We start from the raw sequence: 22,327 nt of genomic DNA, 5'->3' as shown, positions 1-22,327 counted from the left end.
GGTTTGGGTTCAAAGGGACCTCTGGAGATCATACAGTCCAATTCCCCTGCTAAGGCAGGTTCACCTGGAGCAGGTGGGTTTTGAATATTTCCAGATAAGGAGACTCCACAACCTCTCTGGGCATCCTGTTCGGAATTTCGTTTCAGTTTGTGCATGTTGCCCTTTATCTTGTTGCTGGGCAACACTGGAAAAACTCTGGCCCCATCCTACACTTAAGGTATTTGTATGCATTGATAAGATCCTCCTCAGTCATGTCTTCTCCAGATTAAACAAGTCCAGCTCCCTCACCTTATCCTCCACCGTGATACAGAAGAGATGCACCATGTCTTGGAAAGAGGGATGAGAACTGGAGAACATCACTGGTGTGTGGGTCTGAGGGAATGCACCACCACAATCACAAATGGCTATCAGATTGGTCTAGCATAATTACCCCTTGATGAATCTATGATGAAACCTTCTTTTCTTTCCCATGCTTAGAGATGGCATCCAGGATGAGCTGTTCCATCACCTTTCCAGGGATGGAGGTTAGGTTGACTGATGTGTAGTTTCCTAGGTTCTCTTTCTTGGCCTTTTTGAAGACTGGAGTGATGTTGTCTTTCCTCCAGTCCTCAGACACCCCTCCTGTTCTCCATGACCTTTTAAAGATGAGGGAGAATGGGTTAGCAATAACATCTGACAGCTCCCTCAGCACTTGTGGCCACATTCTATCAGGACTTTTGAGTTTGTGGATATCCAGTTTTCCTATATGATCTCTAAGCCAAATCCTCCTTGACAAACAGCAAATCTTTTCTCTAGACTTTCTCTCTTGCCTCTAAGGTTTGGGATTCTTGAGGGCTGGCCTTAGCAGTGAAGACTGAAACAAAGAAGGCATTCAGTAACTTCACCTTCTCTTATCTTTTGTCACCTGACACCAGTGAGTCATCTATGAGTTCTCCAGTGTGGTCTAAGTCAATGCCAGGCTTAACCTGTGCCAAAGGACAAAAATAACTGCTCTGGGGAATTATTTAATGTCATTCTTGTAGATGGAGGGTTTTAATAAAATAAAAAGAGCAAAGAGAGGACTACGTGCACACTGATGATGAAAGAATGTGCCTGCTTCGGTACTTCAGGGATGGATTAAGCTGTTGAAAAAGCATTCAACATTGGCTAAAGAACTATAATAGATGTGAAATTCCAAAGTTAATGCATCATTAAATAATTTGCTGCAACTGATTTATAGGTGCAATATACTACACTATGTCAAACCGGGTGGGATAATAAATGGTTTCACAAAAATATACTATTGAAACTTTTGTTCTAATCAGTCTTTTGAGTTTTAGTAGAACACAGTTCTGCAGAATTGTCCTATTGATTCTGATAGAGTAACATGTAAAAGCTTCATGCTACATATATTTTAAGACCTTTTCTTAAGCAATCTGGGTTGTGGTCCAGTGAATGAGGCACTGGATTGTGACTTGTGGGGCCTACACTCAGGTCCTTGCTCTGTCATTGAAACTCTAAGCTGCTGACCTAAGTTTTCCCAGGTTGAGTGCTGTAATGCCCACTTTGATATCCGTGCTCTCTCTTTCCATGGACACAATGTACAATCCCACCACCTACCTACATGCATTGGACACATGGGGCAGGGAAGGGGGAGATAACCATTGACCTATGAACCCAACCTTCATAGGGCTTGGTTGACTTACTGCTTCTGGGGAACATCTTATCACTCCCCATATTCAGTGTTTGAAAAAGAAATGCTTTTTTCTTCTCTTCTGAAAGGAATTACCTTCTATAGAAGTATATTTAGCGCAAAAAGCAATACACACATGTCCTCCCATGTTAGTGCTTCTTTTCAGTGTTATATTCTTTACAGAAGAAACAAATGGTCTCGGTTCACCTTGGATCTTGCCCAAAATGTTCTTCCCCTCCTTCCACCTTCCACTTTAGAGAATGTGCCTAACCTCAGGGTTGCAGGGTGTTGCTAAGCAAGAGTCATAGTCACTCTTACTGAAGGAAGGTTCTCACTTGTAGAAAACAATGATTTATCAGGCCAGTTAAGGAGAAGAGTAGTTTGGTCTTGGAAAACTGGTGGTGGGACATTCATTTGAAGAAGAACCTCTCTCCTAGTCTCTATAGGACATACTTTGAAATGTCCCTTTTGGGACCAATGCAAACAACACTGATGCTGGCTGGTACATTTAGATGCACCACTCTAATGAGCTAATTGTAATTAATAATTTATTTGATTAATTTAACCCCTTTAAACTTTTGGGCTATTCAGTTTGCAAACAAAACTACTTTTTTCTATTTTTCTAAATTATTAAGCAGGCATTTTCTGCAGCTATATTTCAGCCTACAGGAAATAATTGCCAAGTTCTATTTCAATCTGTTATTCATACTGTGTGATTGGTCATGCTGTAATTAAGATCTGTGTTCTTTCATATTTTGTCAGAGTCCAGAGTTTACCAATGATCTCTAATTACAGAATCGGAGATTATGCTGAGTTGGAAGGGAACCAAAAGGAACATCGAGTCCGACTCCTGGCCCTGCACAGGACACCCCAAGATTCACACCATGCGCCTGACAGCATTGTCCAAATGCTTCCTGAACTCTGTCAGCCTTGGTGCTGTGACCACTTCCCTGGGGAGCCTGTTCCAGTGCTCAGCCACCCTCTGCTTGAAGAACTGTTTTCTAGTATTCAACATAAATCTCCCCTGACACAACTTCAGGCCATTCCCTCAGGTCCTGTCACTGGTCACCTCAGAGAAGAGATCACTGCCTGCCCCTCTCTTCAGCTCACAAGGAAGATGTAACTGCAATGAGGTCTCCCCTTGACCTTCTCTTCACCAGGCTGAGCAAACAAAGTGACTTCAGCTGCTCCTCATATGGCTTCCCCTCAAGGCCCTTCACCATCCTTGTGGCCCTCTTCTGGATACTCTCTAACAGCTCAATGTCTTTTTTATACCCAAAACTGCCCCCAGCACTCAAGGTGAGGCCACCCCAGTGCAGAGCAGAGCAGGACAATCCCCTCCCTTGACAAGAGACCTCACCAGGGTCCTCCATCCTCACTGTCTGCTCGCTGGCCAGGAGTTCCATTCAGTTTCAAGCTCAGACCTTCAGTCTTGGTCCGATTAAAGTTGTAGGTATACTTGTTTCAGTTCTGCTTCCAGATTTTTACTCAGGTTTCCTGGGTTAACAGTGGCTTTGACTTGTTACTTTCCCTTTGGTTTCTGGATTGCTGATAGAAGCTGTCACTGCCACTGTTCTGCCTGGACTGCTCAGCTCAGACATGGCAGAGCCATGCCTGGTCGCTCAGGTCACTGCCCTGTTCACGTTGTGGCCATCCTCAGCTCCCAGATTGCCTCATGGAAGGAATAAGGGAGTGTCTTTACAAACAAAAGTTGGTAAGGTGAGACCCATAAGGTAAGATAAGACCCATACTGAGAGAGAGAAGAAACAATGAGAAGGATTTCCATAGGAATTGCACTGATTGACTGGCCCAAAACTGTGTTAATAAACTACAAGAACAGACACATAAGAGAAAGAAGAAAGGGAGGATATGTATTCAGGGGGTCTGCACTAGGCATTCCAGGAAGTCTGTACCTCTCCAGTACCTCAGCCAATGGGGTAAAAGAGAAGACACCTGTGGCTGGGAAAGTAAGATAAAACAGGCTGTGTCCTCTAGCAATTTGAGAGACCCCATGGGAAATGCCCATGACCTCTCCCTTTATTCATTAATAAAGTCACAGGACTCCTCTCTCTCCTTTTTGGACATAAACCTCTGGTGCTTGTGGATTAAGTTTCCTGACACCTCACCACATAAGGTCATTGAGACCTTGCAGCTCTCTGATATGTGTCTTTTACTGGAGTAATCCTGAGGAGAGTGTTTAGTACAAAACATAGGAGATAATCTCTCCCTGCCTTGATTAAAGGAAGAATTAAAGCGTATTTTAGCAGTGATTTTGGCATTTTAGAGAAGAAGGTAGTACATATTTTGAATGAGACTTTACATTTCTCTAAGTGCCTGACTGCAACAGTGTTTGTAAGCATTAATAAATAAGAACTGTTAAGTTTAGTAAGTAGGAGATGTCACTAATGTCAATACAGCTTAACCACTAGAATGAAGAGCTTTGGTGAAAAGAAGGATCCATGTATCCTGATTAGATTGTTAATACTGGTCAAAACCAGACAGCTTTAGAAGGACCAATTATGTAAAAATAACATGTAAGGGGTATCATAGTTTGAGATGAAGATCTAACTTTAACATTTGTATGGTTTAAAAACTTCTTTCTAGAGATCAAGAAGTCTCACTATCTAAGGGCAAGATTTCCAAATGTATTAGAGTTGCAGAGCACTCACATGCCTATGAAAGCGGATGAAAAGAATGTTAGGAAAAGATGGTATTCCCCTGGGGAAGGGGAGGCAAACCTTAAAATGTTAGGTTTGGCCAGACTGAGCATGGCAGTGCCCTTTTCAGAATATATGCTGTACTGAAGTTGATGGGAATGCTGATCTGATTTACAACAGGACTAGGAACAGGACAGGCACCCTAGTGAATCCTAGAGTACACAGGCATATTAGCAAATTTTTATAACATAAGGCCAGCTCTCTGCCAGTGCAAATCAGCTTACTCTTGCTGAAATACATGGTGTCAGTCGCAGTAATCAGTTACAGATACATTTATGCTACTTTGCGGTATTTTCCAAATGAAAATCTGTCCGAGAGTATGTGCTAACTTCTCTAATTGACAGAAAATGTTTCCAAGATTAAATACTGACCTGAACATCATCACCATGTCTTTAATATCAGTTTTTACTGTACCATATGCCTGGTAAAATACAGCTAGTGCAAAAGAAGAAAACTGCTGCCAAGGTGGAGAATCTGTTAAAGGAGTCACTTTTTCTTTTAAGCATTGAAAATACACTAACTCAAAGAAAACAGGCACTTGAAAAGGACCTTGGTGAACTATGGTCCATTGTCAGAAATGTTGCAGCTAATTAGCAGCCAGAGTTGCCAGAGAGAAGAAACTCTGACATGATGGAATGGCTCTTTGCAGAGTCTCAGCCCCCAAGTGTTTTGATGCTGGCACAATTATTAATGCGACTTCTACATTAAATTAATCTAAAGAGGGAGCTACACAAAGGGCTTCCAAATGAAGTGAATGTTCAGTAGCTCATGCCTGTTTGGCACTTGCTTACTGACCACTGCTTTTCCAATTATAGCATTTTCAGGAGGTGCAGTTATGCCCATTTTATGGCCCTTTGACTTCTGTAGGTCACTTACTACTACTATGAATATTCTGTGGGTTTTGTAAGAGTTGATAATTTTTTTTAAGCACAGAAGAACTTATGCTTCTGTCATCAAAGTATTTGCTCTGAGTGGTCCAAGTCTTCTCCACATGTAGCAAGGTATGTCAGTAATTCCAGAAAACTTATATATTGTCATCTTTAGGATATCTCCTGTTGGCTTTCAGGGAGTAAAGATTCCCAAAACACTGCTGTATCTCTCAGACTGAACAGTCCTTGAGATTCTTCTTTACTTTTAACTGCACAATTTTGATGCACTTTTCAGAGAACAAGGGAAGAAATGATGTACCTTGTGGTCAATCTCAGTGATGAAGCTATCCAGCATGGAATGAATTAGCTGCCACTATCTGAAAATCACTTTTGTGAGATAAAAGCATTTTAAGTGATGAATTAAATATCATGGCTCTAGTTGCATGAATGAGCAAATAAAAAAGAATAGTACTGCCACATAGCTTGGTAAATCTTCCAGTCCTTCGAGTGTACAGATGTGTCATCTCAACAAAAGCCTCTTTGTTTACTTTCAGTTTCTAATTCCTATTTCATCCTTGGAAGAGTTATGTGTAGGCATAGCAGCCTTCCTCCAGTAAACACTCCTTTAGTATTATCCATGGATGTGACTCAGACTAATGAAATAAAAAAATCAGCTTCTCATATGTGGGCAGAAGGAGCAGAATTGCTTCCTTCTCCTGGTAGTGTCTACCTCATCAGAGCTTTTGAAGAAACATTTTTTGGTTCTGTCATGTTTCAGTCATTTTTTCTTCATCCAGGTTAGACCGCGCAAAAGGCAGAAACTGGGAATTAATTATTGCTACCTGTGCTCCTTTGAAGCTTGTTTCTGCAAATACTGTTAGAGTCTGGATTCCATCTCTGCAATTTAAATGAACAATTGCTTCTTTACTGACCCCATTTTCTTATAGCTATTTCAGAAATTAGAGTGGCTAGCAAAGACCTCACTGGCAATAACAGCTGATAGTGCATGGCAGAATGATTACCCTGTTCATTCCCTGTCTGTTCTCAAACAGCAATTGTGTTTAAAGGGGAAAGAAGTTTTCTTGAATGTATTCAGGTTGTCCCTGCTCGGCTTAAAGGCTCAAGTACAGGCATGAGGCTTAGAAAACTTCAGTCCAGACATTTGTCCTACGTTACAATATAGATGTATTTAGTATTCTCTTACCACCAGCTGTTGGGCATTAGCTGTTATGTCCTGCTATGGCTCACCCCTGATAACAGACAATGGGCCATCAAGAACTCATGGACTTATCTCATCTGACTGTGGGATGCTCTGCCCAGGAGGGAGGAGCCAAGCATTCCCACCTGGAGATAACCTGGCCTTGGAACTGCCCAAGGCAGCCCTGTCTATTGGGTTCCCAGAGGATAAGAGCTACCCCTGGACCTTCAGGTGGAGACCAGACCTTCCACAGGATCACTGCTTGAACTGAGCTACTTCATTTGGACTGCTACCACCTCCCTAACAGGGTGTCAGGTTGTATCTGACTTTGTCAGTGCCTTTTCCTTGTATTATTGCACTTATTTTTAATTTTTCTATTAAATTTTAATCCTGACTTGCAATCTCCCACTGATTTGTTTTCAAACTAATACAACGTTTGGCTCTGGTGATTCTCTGTGCCTTTGCTTTCCCAGGGACTATGGTCACTAGTGTTTCCTTTTGTGCCGCAGTGTCTTGGTATCCCTTTGTGTGCCATAGAACCCTTGGGAGAATAGGAGTATTCCATGAAACATTCTGCAGGGTGGCTAACTGCACCTCCACCGCATGGGAAGTGTCCTGCTTCCCACAGGAATTGCTTCTGCAGTGCAAGGCTGCAAACAGCATCACTGCCACGCTGGCAGCTGGTCAGAGACTGGGAACTGAGCCCAGCTCCCAGATAAGCTCTTCCGCTTGTGACCACTTTTCCCAGCTCCTATGAGCTGTGGGAATCCAAATCAGGCTCTCAGACTTGCTCAGACTCTTAATTTCTGGCCTGAGATTTCTCTGTGCTGAGTTTAACTAATTTAGTGGGAAATAAACCTGTGGAAAGCAGCTTCCAAAGCACACTTCTGATAGCGTGCAATTTCCCCCTGCATTTGAGCAAGCAGAACAGATGACAAAAAAATACATGCATGTATTCACGAGTTTTGTTTTGAATACTTCTCCCTTGAAAGAGGACAGCTATTCCTTTAATGAAAAATTTCCCACTGAAGGAAGTAAAATTCAACTACTCACTCACCTCATAAACATTAATTTGCAGTTAATAAGTCTTTTTATTTTTTTGTGCTGATAATTTGAAATTTTGCTACTAATGTCTGGCCTGTCAAAGCCTGCATATTAATTATAGGTAAATGTGACTCCTCATCTTTATAAGGAAATCATAGTTTAATCTCATGACTGTCACTTTTCATTGGGAATGATGAATGACAATCTGAGAATGACACTGACAGCAGTGTCAAAGAGCTTATCACAGCTGATATTTCAAAGCCTCTCAGATCTGGCTAATTGCTGAAACAATAAAATAAGGAGACCATCAGCAACCTAGTGAACAGTTCAATTTGTAGTTTTCACAAGAGTCTAGGCTATTTAATGGAAGAATTAGTAATTTGTGCAGTGATATAATTAAGCAGTTTATTGTGATCCCTGCTTTTGGAATAAAACTAAGGGCAGGTTGATATTTTTGACTAGTGTGCACATAAACACAGTTTTTTGGAAATGCACTTAGAACTGGGGTGAGATTTCAGGAAGATTAGCTTTCTACAATTGTTATTAACAAGCAGATCAGCAAAGGTCTTCAGCACACACCAGATCTCATTTTAGAAACCTTTTAGAATGGATAAATGCTATGGAGTCTTAAAAACATGATCCAAAATAGGGAGGATTTGTTGTTGTTTTTCTCACAGTGGCTTTCATTGCAAGTCCAGCCAAGTATGTCACAGTTAGAGTTGCAGGAACTTGCTTTCAGCAGAGGTGTTCTTGAAAACATGGTCTATGATATTGGTTGAAGCTCCCTCTCCGAGCTCTCTGGGGATATGTTTACAAAATATACTGCAAACAGATGCAAGTCACTCTGTCACTTGCTCCAAACTGATATGAAGCTCTATGAGCAATGTTCACATGGCCCCAGTGGGTTTCTGCTTCCCAGCTTGCGTGCTCTCCCTCTCATTGAGGCTTGTTATCTCAATACTGTGCTGTCAGCTCTGAGCCCAAGTGTTGGCAAAATATTATGTAGAGACATCTACTGCCTGAGAGACAGCCTCCACAGGCCCCTGAACCCAGCTGGCTTCCCCAGACTCATCTCCAGCATCAGACTTTTTGTTTTCCCTGGAGGTAGAACTTTGCCGGCTTCCTACACTACAACAGGATTTACCACCAGAGGGAAATTACCATTTCCTAGTATTTGCTAAGGTTCTCATGTGTGGAAACCTGTACCTGATTTTCTCAAAAACAAAGAATTTTTGTTTAATGAAGCTTGAACCGAAAAGATTTTTAAAAAGCTGGCTGGCGTGGTTAGCTTCATCTAATCTGACACTTTGTTAAAGGCAAAATTAAATAATGTTTCCTCCTCTCTGTATGACTGAGGTACTATTGAGAAGAACTAAACAACTTCTGGTTCTTACTAGGACCTGAAAGCTTCCCTAAGCCAAATGAATTCCCCATTTCTGTATGTTCCTGATCATGGACCCACCTCACATTTGAGCTGTGTAAGCTCAAATCACATGCTTCTGCAGGAAGTTCCGTATCAGAACCAGCTTGCAATACAGTGCTGACAGAGGAGCACCAAAAGGCAAGGTATGTATCAGAAATAAAGCTGTCACATATAATTTGTAAGGACGAGGAATTGCTTTGGCAATAGGATCTGTCAGAAGCTCCCAGATATGGATAAGAGTGCTTCAGGTATGTACTCACTGCATCTAAAAAGCAGTTTTTAAAGATCCACTTAGAAATCTGTTGCTTTTTAACAAAAAGAAAACACCACTACACATCAGCTGGGTAGCTTGGTAGGTCATCCTTAAACATATAATGTCTGGAGAGCAGCGGCACTGTGCTGATACTCATTGCCACAGCAGTTTGTGTGCTGCTCCTCTTTGCTCAGGGGCTGACATCCATGCCTGTGGATGATTTTCTGATTTTCTTGTGCAGAGCAGCTCTGGATTTGTGCAACCAAATTGTTCTAAAATAAACCCTATAAATATAAATACAAATATAAAATTAAATATATACTATAATATATAATATAGATTATATAAACACCTATATAAATAAATGTATTAAAAAAAAATCAGTCATTCAGTGACATTTCACACTAATCTGACCCAAGGGTCTATTAAGAAGACCTCGTTTACCTCACCTTCAGGGGTGGGTTGTAACATGTGGTGCTACAGTGCTGCTTTCATTGGAAAAATATCTGCATCCTAGGCTTTGCTGTGAACTGCGTCTCCATACAAACCTCCTTTTGTCCCGTGTACAAGCTGTATATATTGCCTGTTTAAATAAGGAGTGGGTGGGCAGCGGGCAGCCCTGCTGGCACTGATAGATCTTAATTGTCTTGACCAGCCCCTCCTGGGACTCTTACCCACTCGCTCTGTTGCACGGCTCCAGGAACCCCATTTCAGCCCAGGGCTTACCCCATGCCTGGGTAATGCTGTGGGTGTACTTGTCTTAAGTCCTGTCTTTGGATTTATCTTCTGCTGCTCCTTGTCTTGATCCCCTGAAGGAGTCACAGGACTGATTTGTGACTTTGCCTGCTAGAGAAACATGCTGGCAGCTCCCTGCTCTGCCTGGCTCATTTGGGTGCTGTGGGGCAGCTCGCTGGTTGGCAAGGTTACTGCTCTGTCTGTGCTGTGGTCACCCTTGACTCGTGGCTCTTGTTTCTTTCCAACACCTCGCTTTTCCTATTTAAAAGCCAACAGCAAGCAGCGTTGGAAAACTGAAGGTGCTTGTTTATATATTTCATGGGCAAGACTGATGCAGGGCATGCAGCTACTTAGACATCATTATGACTGTGGGGTCTAGAGGCTTCTGTCACTTCAGTAGCTTATTGCACAAGTCACTGCCAATGCAGAGTGTCAGGGAATCCCATAAAACCGCCCTGTCTCAAGAAAAGATGTGGGTGTTTGGGATGTGGGGAACGAAACAGGGGAGTGATTTACCAGTACTGCAAAGAAAGTGGAACTTCCTGTGAAGAAGGAAGAAATAGAGTTCAGCTCGTCAGGGACCTTGTATTTTTCTTCATTAATCATGACATTCAGGGTATATGCAAAGCAGCACAAAACACCTCGACAGATTTATCCTGTAGTTATTCTACAGGGTTTCTGTTTCACTTCTGTGTCTCCATAGTTAGAAGATACTTATGAAATATGTGGGTGACTGTAGTGTCAGGATGAATGTACTGTCACGAAATCAGCAGATATGCAATGAGGCAAAACCATAATAGGCAAATATATGAAGAGATACTTAAATATTGAAAAGAAGGGTTGTGCGTCTTCAGGATTTGACTCTTTTGTCAGATTCACTATTAAAAATGTACCTGCTAATGCCCTGCTAATATAATTAGACGTAGGAGAGTAGCTATGGGTAACAAGCATAGTTTTTACTTGTTTCAGACTGGATAAGGTATTGAACAAAATATCATGATGAAAACAACTGAACCTGTGGTTGTGCTTGCCTGCTTCATGTAGCAAGGCAGTGCAGTCTCACCCAGCACAAAACAAGTATATTTAGCAACCCTTGCACAGTTTTCTCCTTGTCATTCAGGGCAATCCAGTCTCGGAGCATATATCTTCTGACATGTTTCATTGTCAGGTGCCAGCATAGAAATCAGAATTTTGGTGTCTTATAGCATTTGTTTTCTTCTCCTTTTAAAATGTTATTAATCAAGGGTAATTCTAGGTTGTGGTGGTTTTGATTGGCCCAAAACATCAGTGAAGTGTTTTTAACATCTAGGAGAAATTTGGACCCCTCAGAAGCTGTTCTAGTAGGCCTAGGGAGGTGTCTGAGGGGTGGGGTGTGGCACAAAGATGGCTCCTGTGTGTCCTGAGTGCAAGTTCTGGAAGTTTTTACATCAAGTCCAGCAGAGCCAATCTCTGATGGCTCTGAAGGTGATGGACATGCTGCTGGCCAAGTTTGAGCCAATTGGAGGTGCTGGTTACGCCTCTGTGAAAACATATTTAAGAAAAATTCAAAACAAACCAGGCGCGCACTTCTTTCACTTCTTTGTAGTTGGAGGAGGTGGAGGTGAAAATATGTAGAGGGAGAGCAGCATGGAGAGTGCCAAGGTCAGTGAAGAAGGTGGGGGAGGAGGTGCTCCAGTGCTGGAGCTGAAAACCCTCTGCGAGCCACAGTGAAGGCCATGGGGGGGCAGGAGGTTCCCCCTGCAGCCCATGGAGTCCACAGGAGTGCAGAAATCTACCCACAGCCCACTCCAGTGGAGCAGGTGGATGCCTGGAAAAGACTGTGAACCAGTGGGAGTCTCATTTAAGAGTTAAAACTGCAAAGGCCTTGCAAGAGAGAGAAAGGCCTTGCTCCTGGGATGGAAGCAGCCTGGCCTTGGCTCGGGAGAGTCTGCACAGCACCCTATGGACAAAGAGACTCATGTTGCAGCAGAATTGGGTGGGATGTTGCTCGTGAGATTGGACCCACGCCAAAGAAGTTCTCAGCGGACTGTCTCTCGTGGGAAGGACCCCTGGCTAAGTAGAGAACCTCTTTTCCTGATTGGACTGACCAGAGGACCCCTACCCTGCCCTCTGTCTGTCTTGCTGGTTTGGAAAGAGAGAAGGGGGGGGTGAGTGCAGAGACTGCTTCTTAAGAGGGTGGGGGTGAGAGCAGAAAACTGTCTGGAGAGAGAGAGAGAAACAAGTAGAGATAAAGAGTATTTGTAGTAGAAGAATTGTAGTGATGAATAAATTTGAGAATCTGCTCTGTGGACTGAAAAGAGATGCCACACCCTGCCCCCCTCCCCCCCACCTGGCTTGTGGATTGTAAAGGAGGAAAGGGGGTGAATACTATAGGTTCGTAAGAGGGAGGGGGGAGTGAACAAAATGATGTATGAAAAGTTTATTTTTGCCTTGCATTTATCCTCCAATTCTGTTAGGTAATTAAATCACCTTTTGCAACTTTAAGCTTGAAGCCTGTTTGCCCTTTTTCGTGTGTCCTCCTGGCAAGGGTCCTGTCTCAAACCCACGACATAGGTGCATTTGGTCACTTCTAAGATAGGAGGGGGAAACTTTACTCTCAGTTTTAAGTTTAAAAGTAGCCAACCTTCCAAGGGTGCGGCTTTGCCCTTCCTTGGCTGCTTCAGTGCAAATTGTGATAATTGTTGCGACAATGTGCCTTAAACAAGGAATTCCCACCTCTGATAAGAAGATGTTCTGAATTTGAGATTTGGGCCTGGCAGTAGAGTTATAGCAACTTTGTGCACATGAATATGAGCCAGGTAGGACAGAGTGGGTTCCTGATACTTCTTCCAACCCTGGTTCCTATGGTCTGTGTGGTGACATCACAATTGTCCAGGATAGAGCTTCTGTATTTCAAACTAAGTCAAAACAGCTTTTTGACTTTTAAAAATATCTCCCAGGATGCAAATAGCAACATTTTCATGCTGGGATTATTTCAGGAGGCAGTTATTTTTCTCTTCTAAATTTGGAGCCCCTTACCCTTATTTTGTTCCTTGGATTGGAATTTTCAAAAGAAACAAAAGATTCAAACACAGACTCTTGCATCTGAAAATAAATCAAGAATGATCTGAGCATCCAGATTCATGCTATGGCTTTGGAAATTTCTTTGTGTGACTCATGGATGGAAAATCAGATCAGTTATTCAGCACAAACCTGGTACACACCTGGAACGGAAAAAGATTGAAGTGACTTTAAGCTTTGCCTATTTTTTTGCCCTATCTGAATATGATATGAAAGGCTGCTTCTCCACTCTGCTGGCAGAGAAAACAAATAGATTGTCCAACAGAGCAATTTCCAATGCATTAATGGTAAATTGAAAAAAATACATCAAAACAGGAGGATCCACGTCAAGAGCATCAATTCCCTTCACTCCCCATTTGGCGTGGGACAGCCTTTGACTGAAAGCACAGCACTGAAGTGAATGGCAAGTGGGGAATGGAGATGATGCATAATGGTAGTGTGGGGAAAGACAGCAACTGATATTGGACCCTCACCAGTAGCCCATGTGTCTTGTTGCTGGGATAGAGTGGAGATGAATGGGAGAAGGCAGGAAGAAGTCATCTCCTTGAGGAGATTTCTTAATAGACAAATAGCTAAAGCCAAGGGACAGTATACTGGCATAATAGTGAAATATAATCAGATTCCCACCTGCTTTTTGTGGACAATAACTCCGGTGTGTGTTCTGGTATGAACCTGATACCCAGTGCTTTTCAGTCACATTTTCAGAGGTCAGAGTCCCTTCACCAGTGTGTTCTAGAGCAGCAGATGCACTACCTTAGGACTTGGATGCTGTAGTGTTTCACTGAGTCAAGCAATAGACATTGCTTTAAGGAGAGTCAGAGACAATTCAGTGTGTGCAAGATCTTTATTTATTGTTTGTTTGGGAGATACACACACAGAAGGCTTGAAACCTGGCGGGGCTTAAACAAGGAAAAGGAGTTCAACTCCAGGACCCAGATCTGAGTTGGTTTGCCCAGCAATCCATTGGGATTCTGCAGGAGAGCCAAGAATTTAATTGTGTGTTTCAAACCTCAGATGAATATTTCACAAACTAGCACATTTTTTTCTTCTGTTTTTTGCTTGCAGGTGGTCAAAACTTCACCAACCTGATCTTGACTTCAGACCACTGTAAATGGGAAGCCATAGCCAGCAAATGAGCACTAGAGTGATGGAGGAAAGCTGCATGATGGATCTTTTCAATTTCTTCATGCATCAAGACGAAAGTCTAGACGGGGGGCATGGGCATTGTAAAGGAACATGCTTTTAGCCTGCAGTCTAACCTCTTGTTCTGGTTGTTTCAACTGCCTTAGGCAATTCACTGGTACAAAATGATATATTGATTTTGAGATCTGTCATAGCATTGTATCTTCCCATATTAAATACAGTGTGGAAATCAAGAATTCTGAGTATTGAATTTCAGAAAGGGAAATTTTCTCAGCTATTGCATCCGACTCTCATTTTCCAAACCATGGAAAGTACTATCAAAACATAAATATAATATCAGAGCAGTCATATAATTTGATTGGTTTTCTTCACTACCTTTCCCATGCTCCCTCACCACAGTTGGCATTTGAGTTCTTCTGGATCAGAAAATGCCTGCAGCATGGATGTATGATGTGGACTTCCAGCTGCACCCAGCTGCTCTCCAGCCAGCAAAGTGCTCTGGGGCAGATGAATTTTTTCAGATTTCTAACAGCACCAGTATTGGAGGGTGTTGGTTTTCTGATGGTCTGATGTTCAAACTGTAAGTTTTTAATTTCACTTTGCAGCAGCCCAGCCAGCCACTCTCCTAAGATGATTAAATGTTGGTTTTTGCCTGTTGAGCTCTGGCAGAGTGTTCCATGAGCTCATTTATACCAGGAAAGCTCTTGAAGCAGTTGGCTGGCTCTGTAAGTACCCTGCCAATGACTGGAAAGGCTGCAGTATTTATCTCGCTGATTTGTGGGAATTTAATTTTTCAGATGGGAGCCTTTGGTCGCAAAAATGCCATTGACAAAGCTAAAGCAGCCACTGTAAGGCTTTCTCACAGGAGCCTCTCTTCTGGATGTCCAGGGTGTGTGTTAAAAATTGTTTCCCACAAGAGTCATACAATCTCCCAATATTATACAGATCCCTAAAGCAAAGAAGAAAAAGAAAAGCATCCCCAGACTTCAATAAAAGCTCTTCCTTAGTCTGGAAGGGATGGAAGGCTCTGGGTGATCATTTTATGGCACCATACAAGAAGTTGAGAAGGAAAAAAACTTCACCTTAGCCTTGTTTGGAATATAAGATGGATAATAATTTATAGGCATTTCTGGTTTATTGGTGGGAGATATCTGCACCAAGGAATCTTGAGAGCATGAGGTGTCTCAGCTGAGAGAATTAAGCCCAGAGTTTTGAGGAGTTATGTTCTTAGTGTTGAGCCAAATCCTGCAGCACCAGAATATAGCCAGGTCTTACCAGGTCAGGTTTAACCTCAGAGGTGACTTCTTGCAGTTGGAGATCCAATACCTTGTGTCTGAGCCTTTTTAGAGAAGCAGTGACTCAACTGGAGCTCTTCCATCTGCTCGTGCCTGTGAAATACAGAGGTACAGGTTAACTTTTCCCTAGAGACTAAGAGAAAGCTGCCTCTGTAGCCAGACTAGCTTTCCTTTCGCTTCTTTGGAAAGCTCAGATTGGGTATTTAGTCCTGCCTTGCAGGATTTGGCAGTGGAGAATCACCTGCCTCACATTTGAAAGGAAAATAAAAAATAATTGTTAGTCATTCTTATCTGTTATTGCTGATATCTTCTAGTAGAAGACATGATTAGTGATTCACAAGGCTAAAAAAATATTCTGAGTCTGAAAATGGAATAAAGTAATCAAGAAAATTATGGCAAAGTTAACGTCTCCTGCAAGGTTTTTGTTTCGGAAGTCAGTAGAGATGTTGCAGGTAATGTGAAAAGATCACTTATGGCATAGTTCTTATTGGAGCTAAATACATTTAGCTCCAAATATTGTTTTCTCTACAAGCCTCTTCTATGGGCAGCAACGCATGCAAAGGCTGCCTCTCCTAGATCAGTGCTTGGGACACCCTGTTGTCTTCAGCAAGGCTCACAAATGTAAACAAGTTATCAGCCTTGGGATATCTCAGGCTCAGGAGACCTACAAATCAGCAAGAATATAGGAACCTTCTCCAAAAAAAGCTTCCTGCAGATGACTGAGGTCTCCTAAAGTCCCATTGGGGTGTAAACTTTTTTTATATTCAGCACAATGTGAGGAATGAGAGTAAGAAGTGATGTCCAATCCCAAAAGAACAGCTGGTCCTTGGTTCCCTTCACTGCAGTCCTGTTCCCTTTCGAGCAGACCTCACTGCTGCTGTATCTCCATCTTTCCAAAGCTGTTATCGAGTCCATCCAACAACAGGACAGAAGCCCTCAGTCCTCTGGGAAGAATATTTCCCTTAAAAAAAACATGGCACAGCTGGCTTCAAGTGCTGAATACCTAAACCAAATGATTGCATTAAAAGCCCTCTTGGGGTTCATTTCACAGCTTGGTACTGTTGTCCTTAGCTGGGGTGGCCAGATTGTCAGAGGTGCTGGGCACATGCACCAGGGAGCCTTTTTCATTGCCATTATTTTAATTGGGTGCCTTGCAGGCAAATTATTTCACAGGCTGATTAAATTTATGAATAATAATAAATCATTAAGGTAGAAGGTATTCATTATTCATTAAGGTACACTGGACAGTTAAGAACCTATTTTATTATATATATATTTTTTCCTTTTAATCTTGTCACTTCATGTAGTATCTGCAGAATTAGCCACAACACTTCTGTTTAGGAATGATCAGAGGCAAACTGAAAATTAAAGTTAGAGAATATTGCAATCCTTCTGTTCCTAGAATTAAACTTGCTAATTTGCAATACTAATTACATGTACAGGTGTTGTGGAACCCATGTTATATTTGGTATGCTGCCTCAAGTACTGAAGAGTTGGAGTTCTTTTTTTGGCTTACACCTTTTTCTTCCTGAGGAAGGTGCACATTAAGAGGACTTTAAAATGCACACCACTTTGGACTTTTGAGGATGGAGCATATTTGTGCTAACAGTAATTTAAGGTTTTCACACAGGTCTTGAAAGTTTTTTAAAAAGGTATAGAAGAAGATAAGAGCCAGTGTGTCTCTTTTTCATGGGCGAATGCTCTTGTGTCCCAAGGATGCCTCTGAAGCTTGAAGTTCTGTGGATCTGAGAAGATCACTTTAATAAGGACCTGGGAAAAACATGCCTTCAGCTTCTTCTCTGCTGTTAAAATGAAAGACCGAAATTAAGCACATTGTAAATCTTCAAGTTGTTGCTGGGAAAACTAGCTGAAAAAACAGGAGCATTTATGATTTGGAGGGTAGTGTAAAGAAATCCACACCATTGGCCTGTTTTTGGCCAAAACACCAGCACAAGGAGTGGATTTTGTCCCACACTAACACGTCCTTGTTTCTTAAATGGTATTCTTTATGAATTCTTCCCTTCAGTCTAACATCAGGTATATCAGATACTGCCCTATTTGTGACTATGCAGCAGGACTTTGAACTCCTCTTACACTTCTCAGAGAGTCCAGGGGCAAGCACTGCAGCATATACCACCCTTCCTGTTAAAACACGCTCTAGGTGGGGAAAAATGATTGTGCCTAAAGTCAGCTGTAACTGATTTTATTTCTGTCCTGTGTTTCAGCTGGGGTTGCAGGTCTGTGCACTAATTTGGATCCTAGTAACCCCAAAATTAGTGAATGTGTTCTCTGCATGGCTGCATGAATGAGGTTTGATGTAACATGGCAAAACTGAGATTCTCTGTGTCAAGATGTTCACCATTGATGATGAATGGATGGAGCTGTGTATTAATCTAGGTCTGGTAAAAACAGGCAGAGGACTATCTATAAAGATTTTTTCCCAAGGATTGCTATCAATACTATTTATCAGCTTAATAGCGTGCTATAGGAGGAGCTCTGGTTCAGGCCTCCCTTAACTTTCAGCTCAGTAACACACATAGCAGTGGGTGTTGGGAAGTTTGGCATTCTCCCTCCTGTGGGAGAAGCAAAGTGTCAATAAGGTACACACAAGTTAGCAATTTCAGTTCAAGCTTCCCGTAAATAAGCCTCAGCCTTCTGCTGTACATCAGGGTGATGAAGAGGCGAACGGTGCAGCTCGATTCCCACAATAGCCATTTCTTCTTCCTTTTGACTTAAAGAAATGGCAGCCTACTCTTGACACATTTGAAATATCTGCACTGTGGCCTGAAAGACCTGTTTCAGGACTTCCTAGAAGACATATTTTATGTTCCTATTTAGTTTATTTTTTCTTTTTTTTTCCCCTGAGTCCTGGATAAACTGTTCGCTAATGATTTGCTTTAATTTTTTAGACTGTATTGTAGAAAACACTGCTCTTAGTCATACAAAGTAACTGGCAAGTTACAACTCTTTCATTAATGTTAATTAGCAAGGCTATGCAAGTGAGAACAAAATAACTTAATAAAGATCCTCTTCCCAAGTCCCTCACTATTATTCCCACATCACTCAACTCCATCTTTCTTTACCAGGGTTAATTTCTAAAATATACCCAAAAAGCAAGTTCCAGTCATGTCTGTACATTGAGAAGCTGCTCTCTTTCTCCATTTGTTTTACTGGAATGACTCAGAATAAAGCAATTTATACAGGAAGAACATCACTCAGTACCTCACCCTTTAATACCTTTTTTTTTCCCCTGCTCATGCCATGTTTGGGCTGCAGCAGATCTTTTCACATAAAGTTATTTCCTGCCAGGGAATTGTAGAGGCAATGCTGTTGCCTTTCCAGGGTCTTAGACAGTGTGTTGCTGGCCCTGCCTTGCTCCAACTTCTGCCTTTGGACAGGGGGAGTGATGCCTGGGTCAGCAGCAAATTTGGGAGTTGCCATAACAGCATCCAACCATATTCAGAACACTTCCCTTTTAGCTCAAATCACATGAACTGATTAAGAAAACTGATTTTCCTCAGCAGTCTGGGGTTTTTTTTGAGCCATTTACAGAACCTTGGTCACTCCTGTCCCTCCCAAGCTGGTACAGACCCCAAGGGCAGAGATGGCCTCACCAGCAGAAGGATTTGCTCCCTCCAAACACAGTTCACGCAGGTTTCCTAGGGGCAGGGACAGAATGGGTGAGATAGTGGCTCAGAAGGACACAGCTCTTGCTCCTCCTGTCCCCATGATTTCAGCCTGAACAGAAACAGTGTTGTATCACAGATGTTTGGAATTAGATGTTTGTCACTGATTGCCTTGGGAGCTGCACCTTAAGGTTTGATAACCCTCATTTTGGGAAGTGTCAATTAGGGCCTATTTAAAGGTGGCTGACCTTTTAACCTACACTACTGTGTAAGAGATGATCATGATCTATAGAGAAACTTGGGAAATGTGCTTTGTTTACCCAGAGAAAAAGATTGCTGAGAAATTCTCTCTTTGATTTTCTAAGACTCGCATGCCAACCTAAGGCTGAATGTCCCATCCCTGGAACTGTTCAAGGCCAAGCTGGATGGAGCCTAGTGGAAGGTATCCCTGCCCCTGGTGGGGAGGTTGGTGATCTTCAAGGTCCCTTCCAACCTCTATGATTCTATGATTCTATGATTCTCTGATTCAATGATTCTCTGATTCTATGATTCTATGCTTCTTCTATTTGGCCTTCCCAAAGCCAGAGCAGGTTTGCAAAAACAAAAGCCCTCTTGGCTCTCAAGGTCTCTCACAGTGGAGAGATAGAGCCAGAAGAAGGGAGATCCTCAATCCGACCTCAAGCTGGTGGCAACAGGTTCATCTTGGTTCCCAAGCAGAGGAGTCAGCCATCAGGTTCAGCCAATTCCTCTGCCTCTTTCTGGGAAATAATTCTTCAATGTTGTGCAGAAAAATGTGCCTTATTTATATCTTAATTCTTAGTGAAACTAGTTTTGCATTAAAGGAACTTTCTGTTCCTGCAGCTCTCACTCTGTCTTTTGAGACACATCTGTCCTCGTTTCAGCTTCCTAGTAGCTGGTGCTGTGCTGTGTCTTGCATTCAATATGAGAGTAATGTGGATAACACATACATGTTTTAGTTGTTGCTCAGTAGTGCTTACCCTAAATCAAGGACTTTTCCATTTCCCGTGCTCTCGCAGTGAGAGGATGCACAAAAAACCAGGAGGGAGCACAGTTGGGGCAACTGACCTGGACTGGCCAAAGGGATATTCCATACCATGGAACATCATGCTCAGTATATAAACTAGGGACAGTTGGCTGGGAGGTGCTGATTTCCACTCATGGATTGTCTAAGCATCAGTCAGTGGGAGGGGAGAAACTGCATTGTGCACCATTTGTGTTTCTTGACTCTTTTTCCTCTGTTACTGTTATTATTGCTATTGTTATATTTTACTTTATTTCAATTCCTCAACTCTTCTTATCTCAACCCATGGGTTTTACCTTGCCAGTGTTTTGAGTGCTGCTTGCCAGGCCACAGCTCTGGTGGTGTCTCTGGCCTTGTTGTTTGTTGTCTCTGCATGCTCCTGCAGTGTCTCTGGGTGAGGACAGACAGGGCTGTCCCCAGCCACACACAGTGCTGGCAGCCCAGCTTTTTTCTGGGGTTCCACACCCCACAGCACATCTCTCAGGCATGAGTGGCTCCTGGTGTGGCTGGGGCTCCTCCGTCCGTCTGTCTGTCCCTGCACAAGGAGTGATGTGGGACAGTCAGAGCTCCCTGTGGCACAGCACAGTCCAAAGAGCCCCTGGAGCTGCAGCCCCTCCAAACCCTGCTGCTTCTCAGGCATGGAATCTCCAGAGGGCCATGGGAATTACCATACCAAAAGAAACTTTGCTTTTACCAGGGGGCTGGGGCAAGCTGGGAGACACACCAGCGTCTGCAGACTGTCTGGGAATGAGGGGTGCTGCTACTGGGGCTTAATTTTAATTTTTTAATTTTGAGGCCTAATTTTCCCAGAGATGGCTCTGGATATTTTGTTGGCTGCAGGGAACTCCTGTGGCACACACAAATTCGTGCCCAAGGTGATTTCCTTCTCTGTGCTCAGGTGGTAGGAACACAGTGCTATTTTTCCTAATCAGTGTTAATATAAACTCAATTACAGCTGTCTGACACTGCAGACAGAGCAAATCACATGATCCCATGGAGAATAAATCCATATAATCTGGCTTTAAATACCAAGCAGCACAAACCTGCCAAAAATTTTGGTTTTTTTAATTAAACTGTTTGGAGTGAAATGGCCAGCAGAGAAACAACTCCAAAATATCCCACCCTAATGCAATAACATTTGATCTGAAGGGAGCTGGAAAGCCCAAAATTACTTTCTCCATGCAACAGAGGTGTCCTTTGCCATCTCAGGCTCATGGGACAGAGACACAGGATGCTCTGCACCCCACCCCTCTGAACTCAGTGCTGTGGCGGGGAAGTTCCCACTTTCAGTATCTTCAGCTCCCCAGATCTTCTGCCTCTGGGCCTGGTCCAATATGAGCAAAGCCACCAGTGCCTAAGCAAGCAGTGAGAGGTTTCTGATGTTTATTTACGTCGCTGGTTCTGTATTACAGGGTGGTTTCCCATCTGTTTGGCCATGTACATGTTAATACCAGTGAAAACCAGAACTTGGCACATTCCACATCCTCAAAGGCCACCAGCCCCTGAAGTTTTCATTGAGTATAAATAGAGTTACAGGCAAAACTCAGCCCAAGGATGGAGGAAGGCATTCAAGTCTTTGAAAAGAGGCATTTTCCCACTTGGGAGATGCATGGGAGTTTTTTGGCTTTTCTGGGATATCTCGAGCCTCCTTTCCTAGTAAAAAAATGCTTTTACAGGGAAACACCCAATTTCCCCAGCAGCTGCAAGCCTGGATACCTGCTGTGTGGGATGGTGATCCTCCCCTGTCCTCCCATACCTGGAAGCATCACCTGGGAGGGGGTCTTGCCATTCCCATGGGAAAACTCTGTGGGGAGAAACTGCATATGCTGGCAAAAAGCTATTTTTGAGGCTCTGTTCTTGCCTGTGCTTCCTCTGCCTGCCCCTTCCATGGCTATAACTTCTCCCAGGCAGGAATGATCCATGCTCACACAAATCCTCTTTGGTCTTCATTTAAGAGGGCCCAGGAACTTCTGTGCTACCAGCAGTTACCGGTAACTCTCCTCTGCCCATAACACTGAGCAAGGGGGATTAAACCCATTTTGAACACTTTTCACCCTAAGCAAAAAGCTTGCAGAAAGATATTCTGAGATCCTTTGTCTAAATCCATAATCCTGTCTCACTTGGTGGGTTTTTAGCTGCCGGCACCAACCTGGCCCAACCTGAAGGCTTTTATGGACCCTGTGTGCTTCACTCTGTGCCATTTTTCTGTTCCTCTCTAAAAGACCCTACTAATGGCAGGTAAAGAAAGCT

General features: G+C 42.8%; 3 long non-coding RNA genes across 5 annotated transcripts; 1 reads left to right on the top strand and 2 right to left on the bottom strand.

Annotated features, from left to right (window-relative positions):
• The first annotated feature begins 6,642 nt into the window (after positions 1 to 6,642).
• Positions 6,643 to 14,350, top strand: LOC146438132 (uncharacterized). The gene is made up of 3 exons (XR_014851674.1): positions 6,643 to 6,771; positions 8,898 to 9,066; positions 14,037 to 14,350. It is a non-coding gene; the product is annotated as an uncharacterized LOC146438132 (long non-coding RNA).
• Positions 9,184 to 12,755, bottom strand: LOC146438133 (uncharacterized). 2 transcript variants are annotated; one of them, XR_014851673.1, is made up of 4 exons: positions 12,627 to 12,755; positions 9,855 to 9,985; positions 9,626 to 9,759; positions 9,184 to 9,460 (listed from the first exon to the last, which is right to left on the bottom strand). It is a non-coding gene; the product is annotated as an uncharacterized LOC146438133 (long non-coding RNA). The 2 variants fall into 2 exon arrangements; XR_014851672.1 differs by lacking the exon at positions 9,626 to 9,759 and having other exon boundaries at positions 9,903 to 9,985.
• Positions 13,797 to 20,742, bottom strand: LOC146438131 (uncharacterized). Of its 2 annotated transcripts, none has more exons than XR_014851671.1 (2): positions 20,374 to 20,742; positions 13,797 to 15,502 (listed from the first exon to the last, which is right to left on the bottom strand). It is a non-coding gene; the product is annotated as an uncharacterized LOC146438131 (long non-coding RNA). The 2 variants fall into 2 exon arrangements; XR_014851670.1 differs by lacking the exon at positions 20,374 to 20,742 and adding an exon at positions 19,407 to 19,521.
• Between the last annotated feature and the right edge of the window lie 1,585 nt (positions 20,743 to 22,327).

The sequence above is a fragment of the Lichenostomus cassidix genome, chromosome 4 (assembly GCF_008360975.1).
Source record: "Lichenostomus cassidix isolate B80296 chromosome 4, HeHo_3.0, whole genome shotgun sequence".
NCBI lineage: Eukaryota > Metazoa > Chordata > Aves > Passeriformes > Meliphagidae > Lichenostomus > Lichenostomus cassidix.
The sequence above is the reverse complement of the archived record's forward strand: the minus strand, read 5'-3'. Positions and strand labels throughout refer to the sequence as shown.